At 33.5% G+C, this 13,352-nt stretch overlaps 1 long non-coding RNA gene across 2 annotated transcripts; it reads left to right on the forward strand.

The window, feature by feature from the left end:
* Positions 1–9,895, forward strand: LOC126831534 (uncharacterized). Of its 2 annotated transcripts, none has more exons than XR_007684191.2 (11): positions 1–223; positions 5,695–5,790; positions 6,785–6,883; positions 7,046–7,117; positions 7,388–7,444; positions 7,706–7,759; positions 7,997–8,059; positions 8,676–8,762; positions 9,085–9,144; positions 9,393–9,423; positions 9,618–9,895. It is a non-coding gene; the product is annotated as an uncharacterized LOC126831534 (long non-coding RNA). The 2 variants fall into 2 exon arrangements; XR_007684190.2 differs by having other exon boundaries at positions 3–223; positions 5,692–5,790.
* The last annotated feature ends 3,457 nt before the right edge of the window (positions 9,896–13,352 follow it).

Here is a 13,352-nt window from a genome sequence, read left to right on the forward strand (position 1 = left end):
GTCTATAAAGAACCCCTAAACCGAGTAGGCCATCAGATGTGTTTAACTTCAAGTTGAATTAATTTAACCATGTATGCTTTGATTCTGAATGTCGTGGTAGCTTTTGCCTTGATGGCCTGTACTGCAAACAGCAAAACGTCGTGTTCACAGAGGTCCACAGTAAACCTGAAAACTATATCGTGTGATCAAGTTCACCAATCTGATCTCTGCCGCTGCTGTACTGGTACGTATAACTAAATTTGCCCCGATTTGTTTCAGAACATATTTATAATTTGCGATAAATTAAAACTAGTACAGATGCACCGAACATATTTGGCTATGTTTGGATAATTCTATGTTCAAGTGGTGGAATAAAACCTAATTCAAATACAATCTAAACTGCCCTTTTAAATTTTGACCAATGTTTGACAAGTGGGAGGCAAACCCATTGGGCTTATGATAGATTATAAAAACTCGGGTTAGCAATTATTGGCCCACTGACTTCAATGTTAAATGGCTCTAACATCACAGGCTGTAGCTTCTTGTTCAACATTTCGTTGATTCCAGTCTTTTTAGACACACAATGGACCACATTTAGCAGTCTCTTCATCATAATTTTGTATAGGGTTTAATAGCAATCTTAGAAATGTATGGCGTGACGTCACGCACACATCGGGGTAACTTTCAGCGGTACAGGTGCTAGTACAGACAATTGCCCAGATCAAGTCGCGTAACGTCATCGTCATGTTTACCTTAGATCGCTATTGTTTAGATATTATGCTAGAAGGATTAGATTATGACTGGGACAAATGTCACTTTGACAATGATTGCGGTAGCCAGTGTTACCCACACCCGCCCAAATCTACCCAAATCCACCATTATTTCAACTCATATAATGATTATTTAATAACAATTATAATGTTCTTTAAGCCAAATTGACATTTATAACTTACACTCGTAACGTTTTGTTTCAAAAAAAAAAAATGTCCTTCAAAATTCAATTTCCCGGAATGCGATTCCGTGCAATACAGGAATTATGTCCCTTATTTTAAGTTCAAAACTTTTGAGGGGGAATATCGACACAAAAATGTTACGATTTTAAATTTAAAAAATGACAATTTAGTATAAAGAACTGTATATTATCAAATATAGATATAAATTATTGTGATGGAAGTTAAAATAATTGTGGATTTGTTTGGAAATCGCGTTTGAAACAAAAGCGATGGGATTATAAATCAAAAATAACAATTTGGCATAAAGAACGGGATATTATCAAATATCGAAATAAATTATTGTCTTATAATTTAAAATAATGGTGGATATTTCTTATTTTGGGTGGATTTGAGTAAATCGTACTTCCCTAATGATTGTTCTGCACGAAGACACTTTACATTCCCATCCCTCAGCTATAATGAACTATTCACATAGTTGGGATTATAAATTAAAAATAACAATTTGGCATAAAGAACGGGATATTATCAAATATCGAAATAAATTATTGTCTTATAATTTGAAATAATGGTGGATATTTCTAATTTTGGGTGGATTTGAGTAAATCGTACTACCCTAATGATTGTTCTGCACGAAGACACTTTACATTCCCATTCCTCAGCTATAATGAACTATTCACATGTTTCAAAACTGCTATTGTCAGACTCGATTTTGGTGTTCTGGTTTTATTCCTTCTAGTTAGAAGAGACTTTTTTTTATTTTTGGGGATTTGGAAGAACCTTTTATGTAGTTTAAAGGACAATATTGGCGTCAGTCATTATCACATATGTGATAGAACTGATTAAAATAGAAAAGGTCCGTGTATTACCATGTTTTTATTTAACATACTTTATGCAAGAGCTATATCTGCCAGTTGCGGGTCTTTCTTTAGGTACGAAATGTTATCTAAATTATTAATTAGACATTAATTAACATATTCAGACCATAATCACCTCTCGATGACATCGCTAGTCTGTGATATTTACTGGATTAGAACCTGATTTGCTGCTCAATGCTCATTGATGATTAAATAATAAAATAGATAATCGAGACTATGTTTTTATCGTACCGACTTTAGTAATAGTAATAAAGGCTAGTCCCAAAATTCAATGGCTAAATTGTCTGTTCAGAGTGGATCAATTTGACTGTAATTGTCAGCAAATCTCCTTTACATTTTCTAGTTTTTAACTATTACAGCTCTTTGTGTAATTCCCTATAATGTATCTTAAGTATTAATATTAATATAGAGAAGTTTTCATAAGAATTAGAAATGACAAATGATTTTTTCCATTTAAATACGTAATTGATGTTATTATATTGGACAGTCCGTGATGTACCTTGATTGTTGACGTCACGTCACATATTCAGACCATAATCACCTCTCGATGACATCGCTAGTCTGTGATATTTACTGGATTAGAACCTGATTTGCTGCTCAATGCTCATTGATGATTAAATAATAAAATAGATAATCGAGACTATGTTTTTATCGTACCGACTTTAGTAATAGTAATAAAGGCTAGTCCCAAAATTCAATGGCTAAATTGTCTGTTCAGAGTGGATCAATTTGACTGTAATTGTCAGCAAATCTCCTTTACATTTTCTAGTTTTTAACTATTACAGCTCTTTGTGTAATTCCCTATAATGTATCTTAAGTATTAATATTAATATAGAGAAGTTTTCATAAGAATTAGAAATGACAAATGATTTTTTCCATTTAAATACGTAATTGATGTTATTATATTGGACAGTCCGTGATGTACCTTGATTGTTGACGTCACGTGTAATGATGTGACGTGACATACCGTGAAATACCGTGACATTATCTATAGCGTATAACCTTCAGTGATTTCGGATATCAAAGGACGCTACATATAGATTATTCTTAAACCAAATTTACAAGGATTTACTTTGAACAAATTATGGAGCATTTCCCTTCCTTTACAAGCCGTATACGTTACAGCCCGCGATGAAGTTATCAATAGAGGTTCAACGATACCCGTACCCTCGAATGTCAATATTATATGACAGTTAGAAACTCGTATGTAAAAATAATAAATATAACAATGATTAATAATATTGAAAATGAATCAGTTTTTAGCTGCAAACAAATGAATATATTGCTTTCTCTAAGTGGGCGTATACTGTCGTCGCTCCTGTCCATTTGCATTTGTTTTATCCGATTAGACAAAAACTTAAAATATAGGTTTATATCCCAAAGATTTTGGTGCGTTAGTCAACATTATCCTTTGGTTGGACCGTGGGTCTATTATATTGTGTTGTTTTTGCTTAATCTTTTACTTCTTAATGTTATTATTATTTAATTTTTGTAAATGGCTTCATCATGAACTCTTATATCTTTAATCCAAGTTTACTAAATGTCATTGTGCTTGATAACGATAAGAGGATACTTGTCGAAACGTCGTGCTATTAGAATAAAACCAGTGATTGTTTCCCATAAAAATTGTGTTCTGTTATTGTGTACCCCAATCACTAAATGCCACTTAAAGATTACGTTTTGATATTAGCGCATATCTGAACACAACTTCGTGGATTATGACCCTACGAAATATCACAAATTGTATACGATATATGACAAAACGTAAACACAATTATATGTTATAATCCTAACGATCTCCCCCCCCCCCTGGGGTGTAGGGGGTGATAAGAATATACCCTTCGTATGTCCTGCGTGTCGTAAAATGCGACTAAATTGACCCCTGTAATGGGACAACGTGTTTGCCGTGCGTTGCGACCTGTGTCGGTGTAGAGTGGCATCCTAGTAATTGAGTGGGTATTTGGATTGCGAGCTCTATCTCTGCAACACATTGCTTTGGCCGATAATGGTGATTATGCTCCAATTTATACAGATGGTTCCAAAGATGGCGATCGGGTAGTTTCGGCTACTGTCATGCTTCCATATTTACTGCTGAACTCCAGGCCATCTTTCAGACTTTGGAGTTCATTAAACCCTCCTCGTCTTTAAAACACATTATATTTACTGATTCTTTGTCCTCTTTACAGGCAATAAACAATAAGCAACTTGTACACCCTTTAGTAGCAGACATTTATCGTTTGCTACTATCCACGGGCATCTGACCTTCTAATCGTATATATGCATACATCATACCGAACTAGACAATAATATAATAAAAAAAAAAGCACAGGAATGTATTCCTGTTCTTTTTTTTATGATATATTGTCTAGTTGAGTATGGTGTATACATATATATATATATATATATATATATATATATATATATATATATGCGGATAGAAGATGAGATTCCTGTGTACTATCACACGAGTTTAACTGTAAGGAGACCGTCCTTTACTGGCTCACCAGTCATGTTGATATTAAAGGGAATGATCAAGTCTGCTGTATCAAGATCTTCCCATATTACAATTTATACCATTTTCTGATTTTATATACGAGCGATGGCAACGGTCTTGGGATCTTGCAGGCACAAACAAACTTCATCACATTAAGCCCCTCTTAGGGAACTGGTCCAACTCCTATAGAACTAACAGAAGATATGAAGTTGTTTTGTGTCGCTCTCACATTGGTCATACTTTTTTAACTCACATTTTTATTTTAAAGCGAGAGCCTCAACCAGAATGTGAACACTGCCATGTTCCTTTGAAAATTAAGCACATTTTGATTGAGTGCAAGCATTTCAAAGATATTAGATCGAATTTTTACCGTTGTCAGTCATTACATCACATGTTTACCCTACCGGGTATATATGGTAAAGTGTTAGACTTTTTAAAAGAGATAGGATTTTAACATAAATTTAAGCTCTTCGGGTAAACAACATTTAGTTCCTGTTGAACCTCTAACAGGAATGATTCAATTCCATTTAGCATTATTTGTCTGTGAACTAAACTGATAGGCCAAAGTGTTTTAATTTCGAACCGGGAGAATATTTAGCATTATTTTAATTTCTTAATTAAATGTTAAATAATCAATCTGAGTAAATACTAAGCGTGCATTAAGCCCATCCCAAACTTAGGCTGCCTTTCTACAGCTAGCTCCACCTGAGAACAGGGCCTAAGCTAATTAACCGACATTTTAATTCCTACATCGCCGATTTTAGTCGAAAACACTGAGTATGCTTTTAGTAATATTTAGAATTATTTATTTCTCTTCTATTGTCATATTGAATGAAATTAAATATGTTTATTTAGCCGCTGTGTGTATGAAAATGTCAAAATAATCAAAGCCGAATCACAAAATAGTCCTCTAATTATTCAATATGGCGGCGCCTATGAAAGATAATTTTCACAGAGGCGGTTTTGTTTGCTAAGACAAATTGATGAGTATCTAACCTTGTTTTGATAGATATACAGATTGAAACTCTAAATAAAGTTTACAATGGCAAAGATGTATTGCAAATATTACCCACTAGCACATATTATATATCGCTTTTACCGGAGTGGCAGAAGTTGACATTTTGTCAATGACACGTGTTTACATAAAACACGTGCTTGATCGTTTTTTTTTACTCTGTTGTGTACACAAAGCAGTCCAGTCCAGTCCCGCCCCAAAATGATCACGTTAGCGTTTTAAATGGAAGCAAACTTGGGCAGTGATCATTATCTCGAAGTATGACGTAGATGGATCGCTGCGTTCAGTTTGCATTAGGCGTGAAAAATTTGATGTTTTCCAAAAAATGCAAATCATGCATCATTACGTGTAAATATATATTAATGTGTTTTTCAGTAGATCCATGTGATGGTGTTACCTGCATGCATGGTGGAAAATGTGTAGGTGAAGGTGTTTGCGAATGTGTATCTGGTTACAGTGGACCAACGTGCAACAGTAAGTATTGTTGTGATTTTTGTCTTTAGAGTCAACACTTTATCTACTGGTGAAGTCACATGGTATATGTTTAAACATTACTGTGTTTTTCAATAAGTCCATGTGATGGTGTTACCTGCATGAATGGTGGACAATGTGTAGGTAAAGGTGTTTGTAATTGTACGTCTGGTTTCCGTGGAGCTACTTGTAACGTTACATGTAAGTATTTGTGATTTTTATATGCCCCGATTTTGTCGTGTGGCAAAGTGCTCCATAACTTGTATTGTAGTAAGACTATATTTTATATAAAATATTTATTCAAATGCATCGAACCCATTAAACCCAACGTTATTGATCTACGATATCAGCTCAACTTTCCACTACATATATGGATGTCCAGTACATATATACAGAGAGAGAGAGGGGGGGGGAGAGAATGGGAGAGCAAAGCAATAGGGTTTAACGTCCACTCGACACAAACTAGATCATTTTGGGACTAACACATGGTTCAATTTTATTTCAATAATTCGCCTGCGCTTAGGGGTCTTTAGCAGTGGGTGGAAACCGGAGGACCCGGAGAAAACCAACGAGGTTGGACATGCGACCCTACTCCTTTTCACGTACAACCCGGGAATAGAAACCACGTCAGTTAACTGAATGGCGCACGCGCTAACCATTCGCCCCCCCCCCCCGGGAAGTAGAGACGAGCAGAGAGGTCCCGAGACGATGGTATGGATTGACCCGAATCAGCCGCTGCCGTGGCAGAAGGGTGGAATGGTAGTCGTAATATAGATATGTACCTTGTTTATATAGTTATTTATGTTCCTGCTACCTAGGTAAATAAATCCTATATGTACGAAACTGATCCCTTTTATCACTAATATCACAGTCGTCGCCCCTGTCCGCCATGACGTCCGTTCACATTTGTTTGTAGGTACTGTAATGATGAAACTTGAAATATTGACATCTGCATGATGTTTTAGGGCCAACACTCAACTATTATTCTGCTTTTCAGTAAATCCTTGTGAAAATGTCGAATGCTTGAATGGGGGAGAATGTGTAGGTGAAGGTGTTTGTAATTGTACCTTTGGTTTTGGTGGAGCTGATTGTAGCTGTAAGTATTCTTGTGATATTTGTCTTTATAATACCTTACCTGATCAGATATGATGAGGAACACGAATGGGAGGCCTCACATATTGCCCACGGTGCAATGATTTCTTTAATCGGGAGTATAGCACATATCTAATATATTACCAATATTATAATTATGTTACAGTGAAAGTATGTAACGTGAACGAGTGTGAGAATAGAGGAGGAGAGTGTTACAGATTTAGATGTAAGACCGATGGTAAGATACCTAGTCTTCTATCAGCTATATTTATAACCAATCCAGTTTTTATCCACTCAAATAACTATGATCTTGAAATTTACTGATAAAATTAAAATTCCATCATATAATCTGTGGATTAATCTACAAATTAACTAGACATATCCCGTGCATTGCTTTGTCAAATATTTTAAATGGCTAAATAGTTAAAGAAATATATAGTTAATAATATTTGCTTCACTAAAATATGTATTTAGTCAATCTTCTAATCTGTTATTTGTTTATATTCAGATTGTGGCGACTGTGCTAGTGATGAAGTGTGTTTGAATGGTACTTGTGTAGACGAAGGTAAGTATAACATGTTACATGTCTGTTGATTAATGTATATACAAACATTAGACCATTACCCTCTACTTTATAAACAGTTGAAATTTAAACTCAAGTTCAAACGATCACCTGTAATACTTGTATCAAACCCGTTAGAATATTTATTTCAAAAATGTATTACTGTCAAAACATTTGCAAGACGTAATAAAAGTCTTAATTGTGGTATACGTTAATATGACATTCTATTTATAAACTCTATTATATGTATGTTTTATATTTCAGGTGATAATTGTCGTGGTACTACAGATGACATGTCTAATGTGTGTTCTGATCAGGGTATGTTATTTATTTTACTAACTTTATAATATCAAGTTGAGCTACAATCATTATATTACTTTAAGTGGTTATATATATATATATATGATCAAATGAATGATGATATATACTGATTATTTAATATCTGTCTAACAACCCATAGCTATATTCATGTTTTGGCCTAGGTGAGAGAAACTATAAATAAATCAGACACCTCTTGTAATAGTGTCCAGCATTATAAAAGTTGAAATATTTCAGATGTACCATGCGGGGAAGGATTCTGTCGTTTTGGTAATAAATGTGTAAACAACACGTGCAGGTGTAAGTATAATATAGATATATGTTATCCATTATCCGTCTATTTCTATAATTAATGCTGTTCTACTTGATCATTTGTCCGCGCTTATAAAATAAATAAATAATTTAATACATTTATAAAGCGCACACGTTCCAGCTAGTATAGCTGCTCAGTGGCGCTGGTTTTACATCAAGATAAATACTTTAAAAATACATTTTAAATTTGAAATATATTAAATTTATAATTATTTTAAAAAACATATACGATTTAAACAATTATTCAAAAAAAACACACAAGGCTTAAAATTACTCAAAATTTAAAATATATATAAGTTTTAAAAGTTAATTAGCAAATACGAATAAAATCGTTACATGAATAAAGCAATTTAAACACTATTTAAAAGCATGATTAAAAAGTTCAGTTTTAAGGTTTTTCTTAAATACTGCATAGTTTGAGCTGGATTTAGCAGGATATACCTAATGCCTGAACAAGAGGAACACCTGGTAACACTATCTTATGTTGAATGATTTGTTAAATTTTTATCAATTTGATCATATTATTCTTTTGTCTTATGAAAGTAATCTTAAACACAATTGTATATTGTAAATTATATTTGTTATAGTTGTAAATTTATTATAGTTCGAGAATTCTGTGTTGGTGATGGTGATGGTAATGTGTGCAAGGTAGCTGGTAATGATGGTACTTGTTCAGGTGGTGTTTGTCTCGGTAAATATGATTTATATTATAGACACTCATTTATACAAACCCGATGTATTTATTAATAGATACTATTTCTAGAAATCTAATTCATACAGCTGTCGGGGATGTGATCATAATGTACAGGACAGTCTCAGATAGAGGGGGGGGGCTGAGTGTTCTAATGTAAATGCTGTATATTAAGACTATGGAAGTAGTTATTGCTTCCATCATCTGTCTAATCTCCAACTTGTAATAAACATCTAGTTGGAATAAAGCGTACAGTGTTAGTACTAAAAGAGCCTAATCATTAGTGTTGTTGTGTCTAATGATGTATTACTTATTTTTATAGAACCGTGTAGGCAATCCAGTGAGTGTAGTGGTTATCCATGTATTGGTGGATTCTGTGCAAGTAAATAATCACTATTCTATTTATAATCACCTATCAATATCACCCAATATGTATATATAAACACGTTTAACCTCTTTATTTGAATAAGATAAAAGATTCCATCAACCCCCGTCATGACAACAAACAATAAGTTATGACTTTATAAGTATATTCACCTAATGATGTTATTAATCGTCTACCATGGTGTACTATAGGTTTACATTGTCTTGTTTATTAATAATATATAAACCATGTTTTGTATTTTTCAGGTGCTGAATGTGGAGACTCATTTTGTATTAAGTAAGTAAACTAGCTTATGTTATACTATACCCACTGCAAAGTGAACTGTTATTAGATTCAATAAAATAAATTGTGATATTTAACCACTGCTATATAAGGTTTAATATAATAAACTATATTGTAATATTTGAGTATATTCACCCAATAATGACTTGTTTATTTATAATATATAAACCATGTTTTGTATTTTTCAGCTAAATGTGGACAACCATATTGTGAGTTGTAACCAAACTAGTTTATGTTAGAGAGCAACTATTATTAGATCCAATAAAATAAATTGTGATAGTTTACCACTTCTTTGAAATAAATAAATGCTATTTAGTTCTTTCTTTATGAATTATAATTCTAAGCCAACAATATATTCATCTAAACCAAAAACTTCAATATATTCATCTGTATTTCTTCATAAAAACCAGATAAACAAAGATTTTAAAATGTAACCAAGTTGAAAAATAAATAGTTTGTTCTTTGATTGTTGTTTATTTTGTTTACCTCGTGTTGCTGTGTTTGTCAGTCATCCATGTTAACTTCTATAGTTTGTTGGTGTTTTTGTTTATCTCATGTTGCTGTGTTTGCCAGTCATCCATGTTATCCTCCGTAGTTTGTTAACCCTAATTCAGCGATGAGTAGACGGAAAAGCAGCTGCCCGGGCAAAATTTAACCCTCTGTACACCGCTTTATACCGATTCATGCAGAACAGTTTAAAACCCCACTTCGCGAAGGGGTGACACGATTTGCCATAATCCACCCAAATATATCCTTCACGACACATAAATATGACGTGACCGCTTCTTAAGCCACGGGTCTATAAAGATGGCGATGTAATGATTTAAACAATCAATACGAGGGCTGGCTGAAAAGTTCTAAACCTGTCTCTGTAAAAGATCTGTACAAAGTCGACGGTTTCCATTTATTTTTCTACATAGTCCCCTTTGATGTGTACCCAATTTTACCAACAATGTTGCAAGACCTGGGTGCCGATCAGGAAGAGATTTTCTTCATCCACCCTAAAACAATGTCTTTCACACCTTACATGACGTCATCATTACAAGGAAACAGGGGAAGTCTGACTAGGCTCTAGATGAATGGTGGGAAGGAAAGGACATTATAAATTGGTAGGGATCAGACCACTTTGGAGAATCACCCTAAGGGCTAGTCTATATCATCCAGACAAATATGTAGATGGGTTGTCGATATTTGGCAAGATTATCCGATCGTCACATTAGCGTGTGGAATGTTTACTCTTTCCAGTCAGAGAGCATTAAAAGGGAGAAAAATAGCCCTAAAACAAGATGTCGACGCCCATTAAATTAGAGAGAGAGCGAGTTTAGCGTCAACTAGACACAAACGAGGTCGTTTTGGGGCTAATATATGGTCTATAATAAATGCAAGGGGAAGTAATCCGGGTATAACACAATGTGAAATATCAGCTATTTTAGTGATATCACACTTCATGAATAAATTAAATGATAAGGGGCTGCTATTTTGTAATATAAAGGGGCTGTAAAATATGGATTGATTCATAATGCTATTATATGTACATGGTTTGATACGAATTTTACTATTTATTATATCCCATGCTGTTGACGTAGAAGGGTGGCATAGGGCCAAAACCTTTTTTAAACATATTAATTGAAAATACTTCAACATCTAACTTTAGATTACAATATAATGATAGGAAATTTTACATCAAATGTTTCCATACACAGTTAAAATTGGGATCGACATATCTTTTTAGCCAAATTTGTCTTAAGGCAGACTCTCTACAGGGTATATTAGGTATATTAATTCTACCTTATTCATAGCTACCTATTACAGTTGAGGATTTGATTAATGGAGTTTTGTTATTCCAAAAAAAAAATTTGATATAAGAATTTATATCACTCACAAAAAAGTCAGGAATATCAAAAACTCCTAGGAAACACCATAGTTTTGATACACAAAGCATTTTGACAACTATCGCTTTGCCTATTAAGGATAGCTTTCCCTGGTTCCATATATTAAGTATGTGTTTGATACTTCTAACTCTAGTGTCCCAGTTATACTTAACATAATATTTTAATATTAAAATATTCAAGGGCAAGTTATTATCTACACCTTTAGCTGCTCCAATAGGCAGCATTTCAGATTTTTCCTCATTGAATTTGGCCCCGAAGGCATCGCAATAAATTTTCATTTCTGTAAATGTGTTAATAACGGAGTTAGTGTCGGCAAGTGTGATCGTACATAAGACTGACTTAAATCTAAGAGCTAAAATTCTTGCATAAATCTTATAATCAGTATTTAGTAAGGTGATAGGTCTATAATTCTTTAGAAGTCTCTTGTCTCCTTGACTTATAACACCACAGCACATAGTTCTGGATAATGATTTGGTCTTAACAATGTACTTTAAAATATACATATAAATAGGAGATAATATGTGCCAAAAGTGTAGATAGAACTCGACCGATATACCATCAGAGCCCGCTGATTTCCCCTTTTTCATTCCATTTAAAGCCAGTAGAACTTCGTTGGGGATGATCTCACCCTCACATTTGTTTCTATCATGGTCAGTTAACTGTCGTCTGTTGGATCTCAGTATTATTGTCGATTGGAGGAGTAGTATATAAATCATTATAAAAACGTTTACAAGTGAATAATACATTAGCAGAATTATCAATAATATCATTATTAACGTTAAATACAGAATTAATATAATGGGATTCTTTATTCTTCTTTTCAAGGTTTAGGAAATAAGAGGTACATCTATCTGATTCTAGTGCGTCTTGACTTTTCGACCGGAGTATAGGGTCTTTACATTTAATCAAATTAAATTCATGTATTTTATTTTCTAAGTCTTGAATTAAATTATGATCAACATAAAGTCCTTTAGATAATTTCTCTTGTAATTTTGCGAGGGAATTCTGTAATTTCCAATATTCGATCTGTTCCTTTTGAGACCTTTTACGGGAATAATTAACTGATTCTTTTTAATTGTATATTTAAAGTTATCCCACCAACGAGTGGGTCGGAAATATACAGGGGACATTGTAATTTCTCATTGATTATTTTAGTAATTAATGATGTATATGAGTTATCTTCTAACAAAGTATTATTAATCATCCATAGGCCAGGGCCTCTTTCAGTGGTGTCAACATTGAATATAGTGCATACAATACTATGGTCAGAATAAAAGAATGGCGTATATACTGTAGTAGGGAATTACTAAACAGTATATAATCAATCCTGCTCATTTTGATAGAACATTCTCTATTTTGTATACGAGTAAAACCCGACTTATTTGGATTAATATTCCTATAAACATCAACTAGTGTATTGTTTGATATAAAATTATCAAATACTTTGGATGTCTGGTTGTTAGTTACCATATACTTACATCTATCTATGTTTGTATCTAAGATATCATTAAAATCTCCACAAAGGACAATATCTTTTATCAATAAAACTATCACTTAATTTGTTCAGGAAATTAATACGTTCATGATAATCATTAGGTGCATATACTTTTAGAATTCTGCCTTCCGTATCTTTGGTCACATTGGATGTACAATTTTTATATTTATTTGTAACCAGAATGGCCACACCTCGTCTATTGTTATTAAAGTTATTGTAGATGATGTTTCCGTCCCACAAGTGCTTGCACAATTCTGCTATTTCTTGATCCTAGAATGTTTCTTGTATACAGATGATGTCAAAGTTAAAAAAGGTAAAGAGGGCAAATAGGTTCTTTATTTTATCAATGCTCCTTAGTCCATTGCAGTTTATTGAAACAAGTTTTGTCATGGTGAAGTTTTGACTTAAGAGATTTCTATTTCATACGAATTTCTATCAGTAAAGCTGTCACACTCACGGTGCTTTTTCGGGTCATTCGGACTGGTATAAGATAATATTCGTTTACTCGGCAGTTTACTTGGTTTTTTTTCTTGTTG

The sequence above is a fragment of the Patella vulgata genome, chromosome 9, assembly GCF_932274485.2.
Source record: "Patella vulgata chromosome 9, xgPatVulg1.2, whole genome shotgun sequence".
NCBI classification, from domain to species: domain Eukaryota; kingdom Metazoa; phylum Mollusca; class Gastropoda; family Patellidae; genus Patella; species Patella vulgata.